Here is a 20,758-nt window from a genome sequence, read left to right on the forward strand (position 1 = left end):
AATGGAATGGAATGGAATGGAATTGAATGCAAATGAAAAAAACGGCAAGAATGGGATATTATGGTTCAGAACCAATACATTCATGGGGAATGGAATGGATGGAATGGAATGGAATGGAATGGAATGGAATGGAATGGAATGGAATGGAAGCGTGTAGAATATAATTCAAAAATTTCGAATGGAATTAATTTGAATGTAAAGGGAGGAATGGAATGGAATGGAATGGAATGGAATGGAATGGAATGGAATGGAATGGAATGGAATGGAATGGAATGGAATGGAATGGAATGGAATGGAATGGAATGGAATGGAATAGAACGGAATGGAATGAAATCGAATGGAATGGAATCGAATGGAATAGATTGGAATTCAAGAGAATGTTTCAGAACATATAAGATTATACTGGGATAGAATGGAACGGAATGGAATGGAATTGAACGGAATGCAATGGAAAGCAATTTAATGGAAGGGAATGGAACGGAATGGAATGGACTGGAATGGAACGGAAAGAAACGGAATGGAATGGAATGCAAGAAAATCGAAGGGTTCAGAACCTAATGCATAAACATAGAATGGAATGGAAAGGAATGGAATGGAATGGAATGGAATGGAATGGAATGGAATGGAATGGAATGGAATGGAATGGAATGGAATGGAATGGAATGGAATGGAAAAGAAGAGATTTGAAATCATGAGATTGTAATCAAAATTTATGGAATCCAATGGAAATGTAGTGAAGGGAACGGAACAGAAAAGAATGGAATGGAATCGAATGAAATGCAATGAATTATAAAGTCACCGACTGATGTGTCTTGGATTGGAAAGGAATGGTGTCGACTGGAAAGCAATGGAATGGGACGGCACAGAACGGAATGGAATGGAATGGAATGGAATGGAATGGAATGGAATGGAATGAATAAGAACGTCACAGATAGAAGTGGATTACATTGGAGTGGAATGGATTGGATTGGATTGGAATGGAATGGAATGGAATGGAATGGAATGGAATGGAATGGAATGGAATGGAATGGAATGAATAAGTACGTCACAGATAGAAGTGGAATACATTGGAGTGGAATGGATTGGATTGGATTGGAATGGAATGGAATGGAATGGAATGGAATGGAATGGATGGAATGGATAGGAATGTAACGGAATTCCTCGGAAATCAACGGAATGCAAAGGAATGGAATGGTATGGAATGGAATGGAATGGAATGGAATGGACTGAAATAGAAAGTACCCCAAATATACGGAACCGAACGGAACGGAATTGTAGAGAATGGATATGAATGGAATGGAATGGAATGGAATGGAATGGAATGGAATGGAATGGAATGGAATGGAATGGAATTGAACGGAATGGGATTTAATTGAAGGGAACGGAATGGAATGGAATGGAATGGAATGGAATGGAATGGAATGGAATGGAATGGAATGGAATGGAATGGAATGGAATGGAATGGAATGGAATTGAACGGAATGGGATTTAATTGAAGGGAACGGAATGGAATGGAATGGAATGGAATGGATAGAATGGAATGGAATGGAATGAAATGGAATGGAATGGAATGGAATGGAATGGAATGGAATGGAATGGAATGGAAACGAATAAAACGGCAAGAATGGGATATTATGGTTCAGAAACAATACATTCATGGGGAATGGAATGGATGGAATGGAATGGAATGGAATGGAATGGAATGGAATGTATTGGAAAGGAAAGGAATGGAATAAAATAGAATGGAATGGAATATAATGGAATGGAATGGAATGGAATGGAATGGAATGGAATGGAATGGAATGGGATCGGATGGAATGGATTGGAATGGAAGGGAACGGAACGGAACGGAACGGAACGGAACGGAATGGAATGGAATGGAATGGAATGGAATGGAATGTATGGAATGGAAAGGAATGGAATTAATTGCAATTGAATGGAATGGAATGGAATGGAATGGAATGGAATGGAATGGAATGGAATGGAATGGAATGGAATGGAAAGGAAAAGAACAGATTTGAAATCATGAGAGTGTAATCGAATTTTATGAAAATCAATGGAAATGTAGTGAAGGGAACGGAACAGAAACGAATGGAATGGAATCGAATGAAATGCAATGAATTAGAAAGTCACACACTGATGTGTCTTGGAATGGAAAGGAATGGTGTCGACTGGAAAGCAATGGAATGGGACGGCACAGAACGGAATGGAAAGGAATGGAATGGAATGGAATGGAATGGAATGGAATGGAATGGAATGGAATGAATAAGAACGTCACAGATATAAGTGGATTACATTGGAGTGGAATGGATTGGATTGGAATGGAATGGAATGGAATGGATAGGAATTTAACGGCATGCCTCGAAAATCAACGGAATGCAAAGGACTGGAATGGAATGGAATGGAATGGAATGGAATGGAATGGAATGGAATGGAATGGAATGGAAAGTAACGGAAATATACGGAACCGAACGGAACGGAATTGTAGAGAATGGATATGAATGGAATGGAATGGAATGGAATGGAATGGAATGGAATGGAACGGCAAGTTATGTATTGGAATAATTAGGAATGGAATTGTATAAAAAATAAGGGAAAGGAATGAAATAGAATTCTTCAGGAGCTATGAAATTTATAGCGAATAAATGGGAATGGAATGGAATGGAATGGAATGGAATGGAATGGAATGGAATGGAATGGAATGGAATAGACCAGAAGAGATTTGAAACGTTCAGAGTGTAGTAGATAAATATGGAATGGAATGGAATGGAATGGAATGGAATGGAATGGAATGGAACGGAAGCGAACGGAATGGATGGAAAGGAATGGATGGAATGGAATGGAATGGAACCGAAAAAAACAGATTTGAAATGTTCAGAGCGTAATCGATAGGTATGGAACCGAATGGAAATGTAATAAATGGCACGGAACGGAACAGAATGTTATGCTATCGAATGAAATGGAATGGATTAGGAAGTCACAGCCTGATGTGTAATGGAATGGAAAGGAATGGAATAGAATGGTGTCGACTGGAAAGGAATGGAATGCAATGAAACGGAATGGAATGGAATTTAATGGAATGGAAGGAATGGAATGGAATTTAATGGAATGGAACGGAACGTAATGGAATGGAAAGGAATGAAATGGAATGGAATGGAATGGAATGGAATGGAATGGAATGGAATGGAATGGAATGGAATGGAATGGAACGGAACGGAATGGAATCAAACGGAATGGAATGGAATGGAATGGAATGGAATGGAATGGAATGGGAGAAAATCGTAGGGTTCAGAAGCTTATTGATAAATATTGAATGGAATGAAATTGAATGTAAAGAACGGAATGGAATGGAATGGAATGGAATGGAATGGAATGGAATGGAATGGAATGGAATGGAATGGCATGTAATGGAATGGAATGGAATGGAATCGATAGGAATTCTGGAGAATATTTCAGAACATAAAAGATTATGATGGGATAGAATGGAATGGAATGGAATGGAATGGAATGGAATGGAATGGAATGGATTGGAATGCAATGGAATCAAATGGAATGGAAAGGAATTTAATGGAACGGAATGGAGCGGAATGCAATGGAATGGAGCGGAACGGAAACAAATGGAATGGAATGGAATGGAATGGAATGGAAGGAAATGGAATGGAATGGAATGGAATGGAATGGAATGGAATGGAATGGAATGGAATGGAATGGAATGGAATGGAATGGAATGGAATGGAAGGGATCAGAAGCTAATAGATAAACATGGAATGGAATGGAATGGAATGGAATGGAATGGAATGGAATGGAATGGAATGGAAAAATACGGCAAGGAATAGGATATTATCGTTCAGAAGCTAATACATTTATGGGGAATGGAATGGATGGAATGGAATGGAATGGAATGGAATGGAACGGAAAAAAACAGCAAGGATTGGAATCGAATGGTTCAGAAGCTAACACACTTATGGGGAATGGAATGGAAGGAATGGAATGGAATGGATTGGAATGGAATGGAATGGAGTGGAGTGGAATGGAATGGAATGGAATGGACTCGAAGTGTGCAGAATATAATTCATAAATTTTGAATGGAATGAAAATGAATGTAAAGAGAGGAAAGGAATGGAATGCAATGGAATGGAATGGAATTGAACGGAATGCAATGGAAAGCAATTTAATGGAAGGGAATGGAACGGAATGGAATGGACTGGAATGGAACGGAAAGAAACGGAATGGAATGGAATGCAAGAAAATCGAAGGGTTCAGAACCTAATGCATAAACATAGAATGGAATGGAAAGGAATGGAATGGAATGGAATGGAATGGAATGGAATGGAATGGAATGGAATGGAATGGAATGGAAAAGAAGAGATTTGAAATCATGAGATTGTAATCAAAATATATGGAATGCAATGGAAATGTAGTGAAGGGAACGGAACGGAAAAGAATGGGCCGGAATCGAATGAAATGCAATGAATAATAAAGTCACCGACTGATGTGTCTTGGATTGGAAAGGAATGGTGTCGACTGGAAAGCAATGGAATGGGACGGCACAGAACGGAATGGAATGGAATGGAATGGAATGGAATGGAATGGAATGGAATGGAATGGAATGGAATGAATAAGAACGTCACAGATAGAAGTGGATTACATTGGAGTGGAATGGATTGGATTGGATTGGAATGGAATGGAATGGAATGGAATGAATAAGTACGTCACAGATAGAAGTGGAATACATTGGAGTGGAATGGATTGGATTGGATTGGAATGGAATGGAATGGAATGGAATGGAATGGATGGAATAGATAGGAATGTAACGGAATGCCTCGGAAATCAACGGAATGCAAAGGAATGGAATGGAATGGAATGGAATGGAATGGAATGGAATGGAATGGAATGGAATGGAATGGACTGAAATAGAAAGTACCCCAAATATACGGAACCGAACGGAACGGAATTGTAGAGAATGGATATGAATGGAATGGAATTGAATGGAATGGAATGGAATGGAATGGAATGGAATGGAATGGAATGGAATGGAATTGAACGGAATGGAATTTAATTGAAGGGAACGGAATGGAATGGAATGGAATGGATAGAATGGAATGGAATGGAATGAAATGGAATGGAATGGAATGGAATGGAATGGAATGGAATGGAATGGAATGGAATGGAATGGAATGGAAACGAAAAAAACGGCAAGAATGGGATATTATGGTTCAGAACCAATACATTCATGGGGAATGGAATGGATGGAATGGAATGGAATGGAATGGAATGGAATGGAATGGAAGCGTGTAGAATATAATTCAAAAATTTCGAATGGAATGAAATTGAATGTAAAGAGAGGAATGGAATGGAATGGAATGGAATGGAATGGAATGGAATGGAATGGAATGGAATGGAATGGAATGGAATAGAACGGAATGGAATGAAATCGAATGGAATGGAATCGAATGGAATAGATTGGAATTCAAGAGAATGTTTCAGAACATATAAGATTATACTGGGATAGAATGGAACGGAATGGAATGGAATTGAACGGAATGCAATGGAAAGCAATTTAATGGAAGGGAATGGAACGGAATGGAATGGACTGGAATGGAACGGAAAGAAACGGAATGGAATGGAATGCAAGAAAATCGAAGGGTTCAGAACCTAATGCATAAACATAGAATGGAATAGAATGGAATGGAATGGAATGGAATGGAATGGAATGGAATGGAATGGAATGGAATGGAAAAGAAGAGATTTGAAATCATGAGATTGTAATCGAAATTTATGGAATCCAATGGAAATGTAGTGAAGGGAACGGAACGGAAAAGAATGGGCCGGAATCGAATGAAATGCAATGAATTATAAAGTCACCGACTGATGTGTCTTGGATTGGAAAGGAATGGTGTCGACTGGAAAGCAATGGAATGGGACGGCACAGAACGGAATGGAATGGAATGGAATGGAATGGAATGGAATGGAATGGAATGGAATGGAATGAATAAGAACGTCACAGATAGAAGTGGATTACATTGGAGTGGAATGGATTGGATTGGATTGGAATGGAATGGAATGGAATGGAATGGAATGGAATGGAATGAATAAGTACGTCACAGATAGAAGTGGAATACATTGGAGTGGAATGGATTGGATTGGATTGGAAAGGAATGGAATGGAATGGAATGGATGGAATAGATAGGAATGTAACGGAATGCCTCGGAAATCAACGGAATGCAAAGGAATGGAATGGAATGGAATGGAATGGAATGGAATGGAATGGACTGAAATAGAAAGTACCCCAAATATACGGAACCGAACGGAACGGAATTGTAGAGAATGGATATGAATGGAATGGAATGGAATGGAATGGAATGGAATGGAATGGAATGGAATGGAATGGAATGGAATGGAATGGAATAGAACGGAATGGAATGAAATCGAATGGAATGGAATCGAATGGAATAGATTGGAATTCAAGAGAATGTTTCAGAACATATAAGATTATACTGGGATAGAATGGAACGGAATGGAATGGAATTGAACGGAATGCAATGGAAAGCAATTTAATGGAAGGGAATGGAACGGAATGGAATGGACTGGAATGGAACGGAAAGAAACGGAATGGAATGGAATGCAAGAAAATCGAAGGGTTCAGAACCTAATGCATAAACATAGAATGGAATGGAAAGGAATGGAATGGAATGGAATGGAAAAGAAGAGATTTGAAATCATGAGATTGTAATCGAAATTTATGGAATCCAATGGAAATGTAGTGAAGGGAACGGAACGGAAAAGAATGGGCCGGAATCGAATGAAATGCAATGAATTATAAAGTCACCGACTGATGTGTCTTGGATTGGAAAGGAATGGTGTCGACTGGAAAGCAATGGAATGGGACAGCACAGAACGGAATGGAATGGAATGGAATGGAATGGAATGGAATGGAATGAATAAGAACGTCACAGATAGAAGTGGATTACATTGGAGTGGAATGGATTGGATTGGATTGGAATGGAATGGAATGGAATGGAATGGAATGAATAAGTACGTCACAGATAGAAGTGGAATACATTGGAGTGGAATGGATTGGATTGGATTGGAAAGGAATGGAATGGAATGGAATGGATGGAATAGATAGGAATGTAACGGAATGCCTCGGAAATCAACGGAATGCAAAGGAATGGAATGGAATGGAATGGAATGGAATGGAATGGAATGGAATGGAATGGACTGAAATAGAAAGTACCCCAAATATAAGGAACCGAACGGAACGGAATTGTAGAGAATGGATATGAATGGAATGGAATGGAATGGAATGGAATGGAATGGAATGGAATGGAATGGAATGGAATGGAATTGAACGGAATGGAATTTATTTGAAGGGAACGGAATGCAATGGAATGGATAGAATGGAATGGAATGGAATGAAATGGAATGGAATGGAATGGAATGGAATGGAATGGAATGGAATGGAATGGAATGGAATGGAATGGAATGGAATGGAAACGAAAAAAACGGCAAGAATGGGATATTATGGTTCAGAACCAATACATTCATGGGGAATGGAATGGATGGAATGGAATGGAATGGAATGGAATGGAATGGAATGGAATGGAATGGAATGGAATGGAATGTATTGGAAAGGAAAGGAATGGAATAAAATAGAATGGAATGGAATATAATGGAATGGAATGGAATGGAATGGAATGGAATGGAATGGAATGGAATGGAATGGAATGGAATGGAATGGGATCGGAGGGAATGGATTGGAATGGAAGGGAACGGAACGGAACGGAACGGAACGGAACGGAACGGAATGGAATGGAATGGAATGGAATGGAATGTATGGAATGGAAAGGAATGGAATTAATTGCAATGGAATGGAATGGAATGGAATGGAATGGAATGGAATGGAATGGAAAGGAATGGAATGGAATGGAATGGAATGGAATGGAATGGAATGGAATGGAATGGAATTGAATGGAATGTAATAGAACAGATTTGAAATCATGAGAGTGTAATCGAATTTTATGAAAATCAATGGAAATGTAGTGAAGGGAACGGAACGGAAACGAATGGAATGCAATCGAATGAAATGCAATGAATTAGAAAGTCACACACTGATGTGTCTTGGAATGGAAAGGAATGGTGTCGACTGGAAAGCAATGGAATGGGACGGCACAGAACGGAATGGAAAGGAATGGAATGCAATGGAATGGAATGGAATGAATAAGAACGTCACAGATATAAGTGGATTACATTGGAGTGGAATGGTTTGGATTGGAATGGAATGGAATGGATAGGAATGTAACGGAATGCCTCGAAAATCAACGGAATGCAAAGGAATGGAATGGAATGGAATGGAATGGAATGGAATGGAATGGAATGGAATGGAATGGAATGGAATGGATAGGAATGGAATGGAATGGAATGGAAAGTAACGGAAATATACGGAACCGAACGGAACGGAATTGTAGAGAATGGATATGAACGGAATGGAATGGAATGGAATGGAATGGAATGGAATGGAATGGAATGGAATGGAATGGAATGGAACGGCAAGTTATGTACTGGAATAATTAGGAATGGAATTGTATAAATAATAAGGGAAAGGAATGAAATAGAATTCTTTAGGATCTATGAAAGTTATAGCGAATAAATGGGAATGGAATGGAATGGAATGGTATGGAATGGAATGGAATGGAATGGAATGGAATGGAATGGAATGGAATGGAATGGAATGGAATAGACCAGAAGAGATTTGAAACGTTCAGAGTGTAGTAGATAAATATGGAATGGAATGGAATGGAATGGAATGGAATGGAACGGAACCGAACGGAATGGATGGAAAGGAATGGATGGAATGGAATGGAATGGAACCGAAAAAAACAGATTTGAAATGTTCAGAGCGTAATCGATAGGTATGGAACCGAATGGAAATGTAATAAATGGCACGGAACGGAACAGAATGTTATGCTATCGAATGGAATGGAATGGATTAGGAAGTCACAGCCTGATCTGTAATGGAATGGAAAGGAATGGAATAGAATGGTGTCGACTGGAAAGGAATGGAATGCAATGAAACGGAATGGAATGGAATTTAATGGAATGGAAGGAATGGAATGGAATTTAATGGAATGGAACGGAAAGTAATGGAATGGAAAGGAATGAAATGGAATGGAATGGAATGGAATGGAATGGAATGGAATGGAATGGAATGGAACGGAACGGAATGGAATCAAACGGAATGGAATGGAATGGAATGGTATGGAATTGAATGGAATGGAATGGAATGGGAGAAAATCAAAGGGTTCAGAAGCTTATTGATAAATAATGAATGGAATGAAATTGAATGTAATGAATGGAATGGAATGGAATGGAATGGAATGGAATGGAATGGAATGGAATGAAATCGAATGGAATAGATTGGAATTCAAGAGTATGTTTCAGAACATATAATATTATACTGGGATAGAATGGAACGGAATGGAATGGAATTGAACGGAATGCAATGGAAAGCAATTTAATGGAAGGGAACGGAACGGAATGGAATGGACTGGAATGGAACGGAAAGAAACGGAATGGAATGGAATGGAATGGATAGGAATGTAACAGAATGCCTCGTAAATGAAACGAATGCAAAGGAATGAAATGGAATGGAATGGAATGAAATGGAACGGAACGCAACGGAAAGGCATGGAAATGAACAGAAGGGAACGGAGCGGAACGAAAAGGAATGGAATGGAAAGGAATGGGCCGAAATTGAAAGTAACGGAAATAAGCGGAACTGAACAGAACGGAATTGAAGAGAATGGAAATGAATGGAATGGAATGGAATGGAATGGAATGGAATGGAATGGAATGGAATGGAATGGAATGGAATGGAATGGAATGGAATGGAATGGAATGGAATGGAATTGAACGGAATGGAATTTAATTGAAGGGAACGGAATGGAATGGAATGGAATGGATAGAATGGAATGGAATGGAATGGAATGGAATGGAATGGAATGGAATGGAAATGAAAAAAACGGCAAGAATGGGATATTATGGTTCAGAACCAATACATTCATGGGGAATGGAATGGAATGGAATGGAATGGAATGGAATGGAATGGAATGGAATGGAATGGAATGGAATGGAATGTATTGGAAAGGAAAGGAATGGAATAAAATAGAATGGAATGGAATATAATGGAATGGAATGGAATGGAATGGAATGGAATGGAATGGAATGGAATGGAATGGAATGGAATGGAATGGGATTGGAGGGAATGGAATGGAATGGAATGGATTGGAATGGAACGGAACGGAACGGAATGGAATGGAATGGAATGGAATGGAATGGAATGGAATGGAATGGAATGTGTGGAATGGAAAGGAATGGAATTTATTGTAATGGAATGGAATGGAATGGAATGGAATGGTATGGAATGGAATGGAATAGAACAGATTTGAAATCATGAGAGTGTAATCGAAATTTATGAAAATCAATGGAAATGTAGTGAAGGGAACGGAATGGAAACGAATGGAATGGAATCGAATGAAATGCAATGAATTATAAAGTCACCGACAGATGTGTCTTGGATTGGAAGGGAATGGTGTCGACTGGAAAGCAATGGAATGGGATGGCACAGAACGGAATGGAATGGAATGGAATGCAAAGGAATGGAATGGACTGAATAAGAACGTCACAGATATAAGTGGATTACATTGGAGTGGAATGGATTGGATTGGAATGGAATGGAATGGAATGGATAGGAATGTAACGGAATGCCTCGAAAATCAACGGAATGCAAAGGAATGGAATGGAATGGAATGGAATGGAATGGAATGGAATGGAATGGAATGGAATGGAATGGAATGGAATGGTATGGAATGGAAAGTAACGGAAATATACAGAACCGAACGGAACGGAATTGTAGAGAATGGATATGAATGGAATGGAATGCAAAGGAATGGAATGCAATGAAACGGAATGGAATGGAATTTAATGGAATGGAAAAAATGGAATGGAATTTAATGGAATGGAACGGAAAGTAATGGAATGGAAAGGAATGGAATGGAATGGAATGGAATGGAATGGAATGGAATGGAATGGAATGGAACGGAACGGAATGGAATCTAACGGAATGGAATGGAATGGAATGGTATGGAATTGAATGGAATGGAATGGAATGGGAGAAAATCAAAGGGTTCAGAAGCTTATTGATAAATAATGAATGGAATGAAATTGAATGTAATGAATGGAATGGAATGGATTGGAATGGAATGGAATGGAATGGAATGGAATGAAATCGAATGGAATAGATTGGAATTCAAGAGTATGTTTCAGAACATATAAGATTATACTGGGATAGAATGGAACGGAATGGAATGGAATTGAACGGAATGCAATGGAAAGCAATTTAATGGAAGGGAACGGAACGGAATGGAATGGACTGGAATGGAACGGAAAGAAACGGAATGGAATGGAATGGAATGGATAGGAATGTAACAGAATGCCTCGTAAATGAAACGAATGCAAAGGAATGAAATGGAATGGAATGGAATGAAATGGAACGGAACGCAACGGAAAGGCATGGAAATGAACAGAAGGGAACGGAGCGGAACGAAAAGGAATGGAACGGAATGGAATGGACTGAAAAGGAACGGAATGGCACGAAAATGAGTGGAAGGGAACAGAGCGGAACGAAAAGGAATGGAATGGAAAGGAATGGGCCGCAATTGAAAGTAACGGAAATAAGCGGAACTGAACAGAACGGAATTGAAGAGAATGGAAATGAATGGAATGGAATGGAATGGAATGGAACGGAATGGAATGGAATGGAATGGAATGGAATGGAATGGAATGGAATGGAATTGAACGGAATGGAATTTAATTGAAGGGAACGGAATGGAATGGAATGGAATGGATAGAATGGAATGGAATGGAATGGAATGGAATGGAATGGAATGGAATGGAATGGAATGGAAATGAAAAAAACGGCAAGAATGGGATATTATGGTTCAGAACCAATACATTCATGGGGAATGGAATGGAATGGAATGGAATGGAATGGAATGGAATGGAATGGAATGGAATGGAATGTATTGGAAAGGAAAGGAATGGAATAAAATAGAATGGAATGGAATATAATGGAATGGAATGGAATGGAATGGAATGGGATTGGAGGGAATGGAATGGAATGGAATGGATTGGAATGGAACGGAACGGAACGGAATGGAATGGAATGGAATGGAATGGAATGGAATGGAATGGAATGGAATGGAATGGAATGGAATGTGTGGAATGGAAAGGAATGGAATTTATTGTAATGGAATGGAATGGAATGGAATGGAATGGTATGGAATGGAATGGAATAGAACAGATTTGAAATCATGAGAGTGTAATCGAAATTTATGAAAATCAATGGAAATGTAGTGAAGGGAACGGAATGGAAACGAATGGAATGGAATCGAATGAAATGCAATGAATTATAAAGTCACCGACTGATGTGTCTTGGATTGGAAGGGATTGGTGTCGACTGGAAAGCAATGGAATGGGATGGCACAGAACGGAATGGAATGGAATGGAATGCAAAGGAATGGAATGGACTGAATAAGAACGTCACAGATATAAGTGGATTACATTGGAGTGGAATGGATTGGATTGGAATGGAATGGAATGGAATGGATAGGAATGTAACGGAATGCCTCGAAAATCAACGGAATGCAAAGGAATGGAATGGAATGGAATGGAATGGAATGGAATGGAATGGAATGGAATGGAATGGAATGGAATGGAATGGAATGGAATGGTATGGAATGGAAAGTAACGGAAATATACAGAACCGAACGGAACGGAATTGTAGAGAATGGATATGAATGGAATGGAATGCAAAGGAATGGAATGGAATGGAATGGAATGGAATGGAATGGAATGGAATGGAATGGAAAATAACGGGAATATACGGAACCGAACAGAACGGAATTGTAGAGAATGGATATGAATGGAATGGAATGGAACGGTATGGAATGGAATGGAATGGAATGGAATGGAATGGAATGGAATGGAATGGAATGGAATGGAATGGAATGGAATGGAATGGAATGGAATGGAATGGAATGGAATGGAATAGAATGGTGTCTACTGGAAAGGAATGGAATGTAATGAAAAGGAATTGAATGGAATGGAATGGAATGGAATGGAATGGAATGGAATGGAATGGAATGGAATGGAATGGAATTGAATGGAATGGAATGGAATGCAAGCGTGCAGAATATAATTCATAAATTTCGAATGGAATGAAATTAAATGTAAAGAGAGGAATGGAATGGAATGGAATGGAATGGAATGGAATGGAATGGAATGGAATGGAATGGAATGGAATGGAATGGAATGGAATGGAACTGAATGGAATGAAATCGAATGAAATGGAATCGAATGGAATAGATAGGAATTCAAGAGAATGCTTCAGAACATATAAGATTATACTGGGATAGAATGGAACGGAATGGAATGGAATTGAACGGAATGCAGTGGAAAGCAATTTAATGGAAGGGAACGGAACGGAATGGAATGGACTGGAATGGTACGGAAAGAAATGGAATGGAATGAAATGCAAGAAAATCGAAGGGTTCAGAACCTAATACATAAACATAGAATGGAATGGAATGGAATGGAATGGAATGGAATGGAATGGAATGGAATGGAATGGAATGGAAAGAACCGGCAAGGAATGGAATCGAATGGTTCAGGAGCTAATACATTTATGGGGAATGGAATGTATGTAATGGAATGGAAAGCAATTTATTGGAATGGAATGGAATGGAATGGAATGGAATGGAATGGAATGGAATGGAATGGAATGGAATGGACTCGAAGTGTGCAGAATATAATTCATAAATTTTGAATGGAATGAAATTGAATGTAAAGAGAGGAATGGAATGGAATGGAATGGAATGGAATGGAATGGAATGGAATGGAATGGAATGGAACGGAATGGAAACAAACGAAATGGAATGGAATGGAATGGAATGGAATGGAATGGAATGGACTCGAAGTGTGCAGAATATAATTCATTAATTTTGAATGGAATGAAATTGAATGTAAAGTGAGGAAAGGAATGGAATGGAATGGAATGGAATGGAATGGAATGGAATGGAATGGAATGGAATGGAATGGAATGGAAATGAAAAAAACGGCAAGAATGGGATATTATGGTTCAGAACCAGTACATTCATGGGGAATGGAATGGATGGAATGGAATGGAATGGAATGGAATGGAATGGAATGGAATGGAATGGAAGCGTGTAGAATATAATTCAAAAATTTCGAATGGAATGAAATTGAATGTAAAGAGAGGAATGGAATGGAATGGAATGGAATGGAATGGAATGGTCTGGAATGGAACGGAAAGAAACGGAATGGAATGGAATGCATAAAAATCGAAGGGTTCAGAACCTAATGCATAAACATAGAATGGAATGGAATGGAATGGAATGGAATGGAATGGAATGGAATGGAATGGAATGGAATGGAATGGAATGGAATGGAATTTAATGGAATGGAAAAGAACAGATTTGAAATCATGAGATTGTAATCGAAATTTATGGAATCCAATGGAAATGTAGTGAAGGGAACGGAACGGAAAAGAATGGAATGGAATCGAATGAAATGCAATGAATTATAAAGTCACCGAATGATGTGTCTTGGATTGGAAAGGAATGGTGTCGACTGGAAAGCAATGGAATGGGACGGCACAGAACGGAATGGAATGGAATGGAATGGAATGCAATGGAATGGAATGGAATGAATAAGAACGTCACAGATATAAGTGGATTACATTGGAGTGGAATGGATTGGATTGGAATGGAATGGAATGGAATGGAATGGAATGGATAGAAATGTAACGGAATGCCTCGAAAATCAACGGAATGGAATGGAATGGAATGGAATGGAATGGAATGGAAAGTAACGGAAATATACGGAACCGAACGGAACGGAATTGTAGAGAATGGATATGAATGGAATGGAATGGAATGGAATGGAATGGAATGGAATGGAATGGAATGGAATGGAATGGAATGGAATGGAATGGAACGGCAAGTTATGTATTGGAATAATTAGGAATGGAATTGTATAAAAAATAAGGGAAAGGAATGAATGCGAATTCTTCAGGAGCTATGAAATTTATAGCGAATAAATGGGAATGGAATGGAATGGAATGGAATGGAATGGAATGGAATGGAATGGAATGGAATGGAATGGAATGGAATGGAATGGAATGGAATGGAATGGAATAGACCAGAAGAGATTTGAAACGTTCAGAGTGTAGTAGATAAATATGGAATGGAATGGAATGGAATGGAATGGAATGGAATGGAACGGAAGCGAACGGAATGGATGGAAAGGAATGGATGGAATGGAATGGAATGGAACCGAAAAAAACAGATTTGAAATGTTCAGAGCGTAATCGATAGGTATGGAACCGAATGGAAATGTAATAAATGGCACGGAACGGAACAGAATGTTATGCTATCGAATGGAATGGAATGGATTAGGAAGTCACAGCCTGATGTGTAATGGAATGGAAAGGAATGGAATAGAATGGTGTCGACTGGAAAGGAATGGAATGCAATGAAACGGAATGGAATGGAATTTAATGGAATGGAAGGAATGGAATGGAATTTAATGGAATGGAACGGAACGTAATGGAATGGAAAGGAATGAAATGGAATGGAATGGAATGGATAGAATGGAATGGAATGGAATAGAATGGAATGTAACGGAACGGAATGGAATCAAACGGAATGGAATGGAATGGAATGGAATGAAACGGAATGGAATGGGAGAAAATCGAAGGGTTCAGAAGCTTATTGATAAATAATGAATGGAATGAAATTGAATGTAAAGAATGGAATGGAATGGAATGGAATGGAATGGAATGGAATGGAATGGAATGGAATGGAATGGAATGGAATGCATTGGAATGGAATGGAATGGAATGGAATGGAATGGAATGGAATGGATAGGAATTCTGGAGAATATTTCAGAACATAAAAGATTATGATGGGATAGAATGGAATGGAATGGAATGGAATGGTTTGGAATGGAATGGAATCAAATGGAATGGAAAGGAATTTAATGGAACGGAATTGAGCGGAATGCAATGGAATGGAGCGGAACGGAAACAAATGGAATGGAATGGAATGGAATGGAATGGAATGGAATGGAATGGAATGGAATGGAATGGAATGGAATGGAATGGAAGGGATCAGAAGCTAATAGATAAACATGGAATGGAATGGAATGGAATGGAATGGAATGGAATGGAATGGAATGGAATGGAATGGAATGGAATGGAATGGAATGGAATGGAATGGAAAAATACGGCAAGGAATAGGATATTATCGTTCAGAAGCTAATACATTTATGGGGAATGGAATGGATGGAATGGAATGGAATGGAATGGAATGGAAAAAAACGGCAAGGATTGGAATCGAATGGTTCAGAAGCTAACACATTTATGGGGAATGGAATGGAAGGAATGGAATGGAATGGATTGGAATGGAATGGAATGGAGTGGAGTGGAATGGAATGGAATGGAATGGAATGGAATGGAATGGAATGGAATGGAATGGAATGGAACGAAACAGAACGGAATGGAATGGAATGGAATGGAATAGAACGGAATGGAACGGAACGGAATGGAATGGAACAGAATTCAACGGAATGGAATGGAATGGAATGGAATGGAATGGAATGGAATGGAATGGAATGGAATGGAATGGAAAAGAACAGAATTGAAATCTTGACAGCGTAATTGAAAGTTAAAGAATGGAATGGAAATGTAGTGAATGGAACGGAACCAAATAGAAAGGAATCGAATCGAATGAAATGCAATGAATTACAAAGTCACAGACTGATGTGTATTGTTATGGAAAATAATTAAATCGAATAGTGTCGATTGGAATGAAATAAAATGGAATGGAATGGAATGGAATGGCACGGAACGGAACGGAATGGAATGGAATGGAATGGAATGGAATGGAATGGAATGGAAAATAACGGAAATATACAGAACCGAACGGAACGGAATTGTAGAGAATGTATATGAATGGAATGGAATGTAAAAGAATGGAATGGAATGGAATGGAATGGAATGGAATGGAATGGAATGGAATGGAATGGAATGGAAAGTAACGGGAATATACGGAACCGAACAGAACGGAATTCTAGAGAATGGATATGAATGGAATGGAATGGAACGGTATGGAATGGAATGGATTGGAATGGAATGGAATGGAATGGAATGGAATGGAATGGAATGGAATGGAATGGAATGGAATGGAATGGTGTCTACTGGATAGGAATGGAATGTAATGAAAAGGAATGGAATGGAATGGAATGGAATGGAATGGAATGGAATGGAATGGAATGGAATGGAATGGAATGGAATGTATTGGAAAGGAAAGGAATGGAATAAAATAGAATGGAATGGAATATAATGGAATGGAATGGAATGGAATGGAATGGAATGGAATGGAATGGAATGGGATCGGAGGGAATGGATTGGAATGGAACGGAACGGAACGGAACGGAACGGAATGGAATGGAATGGAATGGAATGCAATGGAATGGAATGTATGGAATGGAAAGGAATGGAATTATTTGCAATGGAATGGAATGGAATGGAATGGAATGGAATGGAATGGAATAGAACAGATTTGAAATCATGAGAGTGTAATCGAATTTTATATAAATCAATGGAAATGTAGTGAAGGGAATGGAACAGAAACGAATGGAATGGAATCGAATGAAATGCAATGAATTAGAAAGTCACACACTGATGTGTCTTGGATTGGAAAGGAATGGTGTCGACTGCAAAGCAATGGAGTGGGACGGCACAGAACGGAATGGAAAGGAATGGAATGCAATGGAATGGAATGGAATGAATAAGAACGTCACAGATAGAAGTGGATTACATTGGAGTGGAATGGATTGGATTGGAATGGAATGGAATGGAATGGATAGGAATGTAACGGAATGCCTCGAAAATCAACGGAATGGAATGGAATGGAATGGAATGGAATGGAATGGAATGGAATGCAATGGAATGGAATGGAATGGAATGGAATGGAATGGAATGGAATGGAATGGAATGGAATGGAATGTAACGGAAATATACGGAACCGAACGGAACGGAATTGTAGAGAATGGATATGAATGGAATGGAATGGAATGGAATGGAATGGAATGGAATGGAATGGAATGGAATGGAACGGCAAGTTATGTATTGGAATTATTAGGAATGGAATTGTATAAAAAATAAGGGAAAGGAATGAAATAGAATTCTTCAGGAGCTATGAAATTTATAGCGAATAAATGGGAATGGAATGGAATGGAATGGAATGGAATGGAATGGAATGGAATGGAATGGAATGGAATGGAATGGAATGGAATGGAATGGCATAGATCAGAAGAGATTTGAAACGTTCAGAGTGTAGTAGATAAATATGGAATGGAATGGAATGGAATGGAATGGAATGGAATGGAATGGAATGGAATGGAATGGAATGGAATGGAACGGAACCGAACGGAATGGATGGAAAGGAATGGATGGAATGGAATGGAACCGAAAAAAACAGATTTGAAATGTTCAGAGTGTAATCGATAGGTATGGAACCGAATGGAAATGTAATAAATGGCACGGAACGGAACAGAATGTTATGCTATCGAATGGAATGGAATGGATTAGGAAGTCACAGCCTGATGTGTAATGGAATGGAAAGGAATGGAATAGAATGGTGTCGACTGGAAAGGAATGGAATGCAATGAAACGGAATGGAATGGAATTTAATGGAATGGAAGGAATGGAATGGAATTTAATGGAATGGAACGGAACGTAATGGAATGGAAAGGAATGAAATGGAATGGAATGGAATGGAATGGAATGGAATGGAATGGAATGGAATGGAATGGAATGGAATGGAATGGAATGGAAAGGAACGGAATGGAATCAAACGGAATGGAATGGAATGGAATGGAATGGAATGGAATGGAATGGAATGGGAGATAATCGAAGGGTTCAGAAGCTTATTGATAAATATTGAATGGAATGAAATTGAATGTAAAGAATGGAATGGAATGGAATGGAATGGAATGGAATGGAATGGAATGGAATGGAATGGAATGGAATGGAATGGAATGCAATGCAATGGAATGGAATGGAATGGAATTGTATGGAATGGAACGAAACAGAACGGAATGGAATGGAATGGAATGGAATAGAACGGAATGGAACGGAACGGAATGGAATGGAACAGAATTCAACGGAATGGAATGGAATGGAATGGAATGGAATGGAATGGAATGGAATGGAATGGAATGGAATGGAAAAGAACAGAATTGAAATCTTGACAGCGTAATTGAAAGTTAAAGAATGGAATGGAAATGTAGTGAATGGAACAGAACCAAATAGAAGGGAATCGAATCGAATGAAATGCAATGAATTACAAAGTCACAGACTGATGTGTATTGTTATGGAAAATAATTAAATCGAATTGTGTCGACTGGAATGAAATAAAATGGAATGGAATGGAATGGAATGGCACGGAACGGAACGGAATGGAATGGAATGGAATGGAATGGAATGGAATGGAAAGTAACGGAAATATACCGAACCGAACGGAACGGAATTGTAGAGAATGGATATGAATGGAATGGAATGCAAAGGAATGGAATGGAATGGAATGGAATGGAATGGAATGGAATGGAATGGAATGGAATGGAATGGAAAGTAACGGGAATATACGGAACCGAACAGAACGGAATTCTAGAGAATGGATATGAATGGAATGGAATGGAACGGTATGGAATGGAATGGATTGGAATGGAATGGAATGGAATGGAATGGAATGGAATGGAATGGAATGGAATGGAATGGAATGGAATGGAATGGAATGGAAAGGAATGGAATGGAATGGTGTCTACTGGATAGGAATGGAATGTAATGAAAAGGAATGGAATGGAATGGAATGGAATGGAATGGAATGGAATGGAATGGAATGGAATGGAATGGAATGGAATGGAATGGAATGTATTGGAAAGGAAAGGAATGGAATAAAATAGAATGGAATGGAATATAATGGAATGGAATGGAATGGAATGGAATGGAATGGAATGGAATGGAATGGAATGGATAGGAATGTAACGGAATGCCTCGAAAATCAACGGAATGCAAAGGAGTGGAATGGAATGGAATGGAATGGAATGGAATGGAATGGAATGGAATGGAATGGAATGGAAAGTAACGGGAATATACGGAACCGAACAGAACGGAATTCTAGAGAATGGATATGAATGGAATGGAATGGAACGGTATGGAATGGAATGGATTGGAATGGAATGGAATGGAATGGAATGGAATGGAATGGAATGGAATGGAATGGAATGGAATGGAATGGAAAGGAATGGAATGGAATGGTGTCTACTGGATAGGAATGGAATGTAATGAAAAGGAATGGAATGGAATGGAATGGAATGGAATGGAATGGAATGGAATGGAATGGAATGGAATGGAATGGAATGTATTGGAAAGGAAAGGAATGGAATAAAATAGAATGGAATGGAATATAATGGAATGGAATGGAATGGAATGGAATGGAATGGAATGGAATGGAATGGAATGGATAGGAATGTAACGGAATGCCTCGAAAATCAACGGAATGCAAAGGAGTGGAATGGAATGGAATGGAATGGAATGGAATGGAATGGAATGGAA

The sequence above is a fragment of the Sturnus vulgaris genome, chromosome 4 (assembly GCF_052056855.1).
Source record: "Sturnus vulgaris isolate bStuVul1 chromosome 4, bStuVul1.hap1, whole genome shotgun sequence".
Taxonomy (NCBI): domain Eukaryota; kingdom Metazoa; phylum Chordata; class Aves; order Passeriformes; family Sturnidae; genus Sturnus; species Sturnus vulgaris.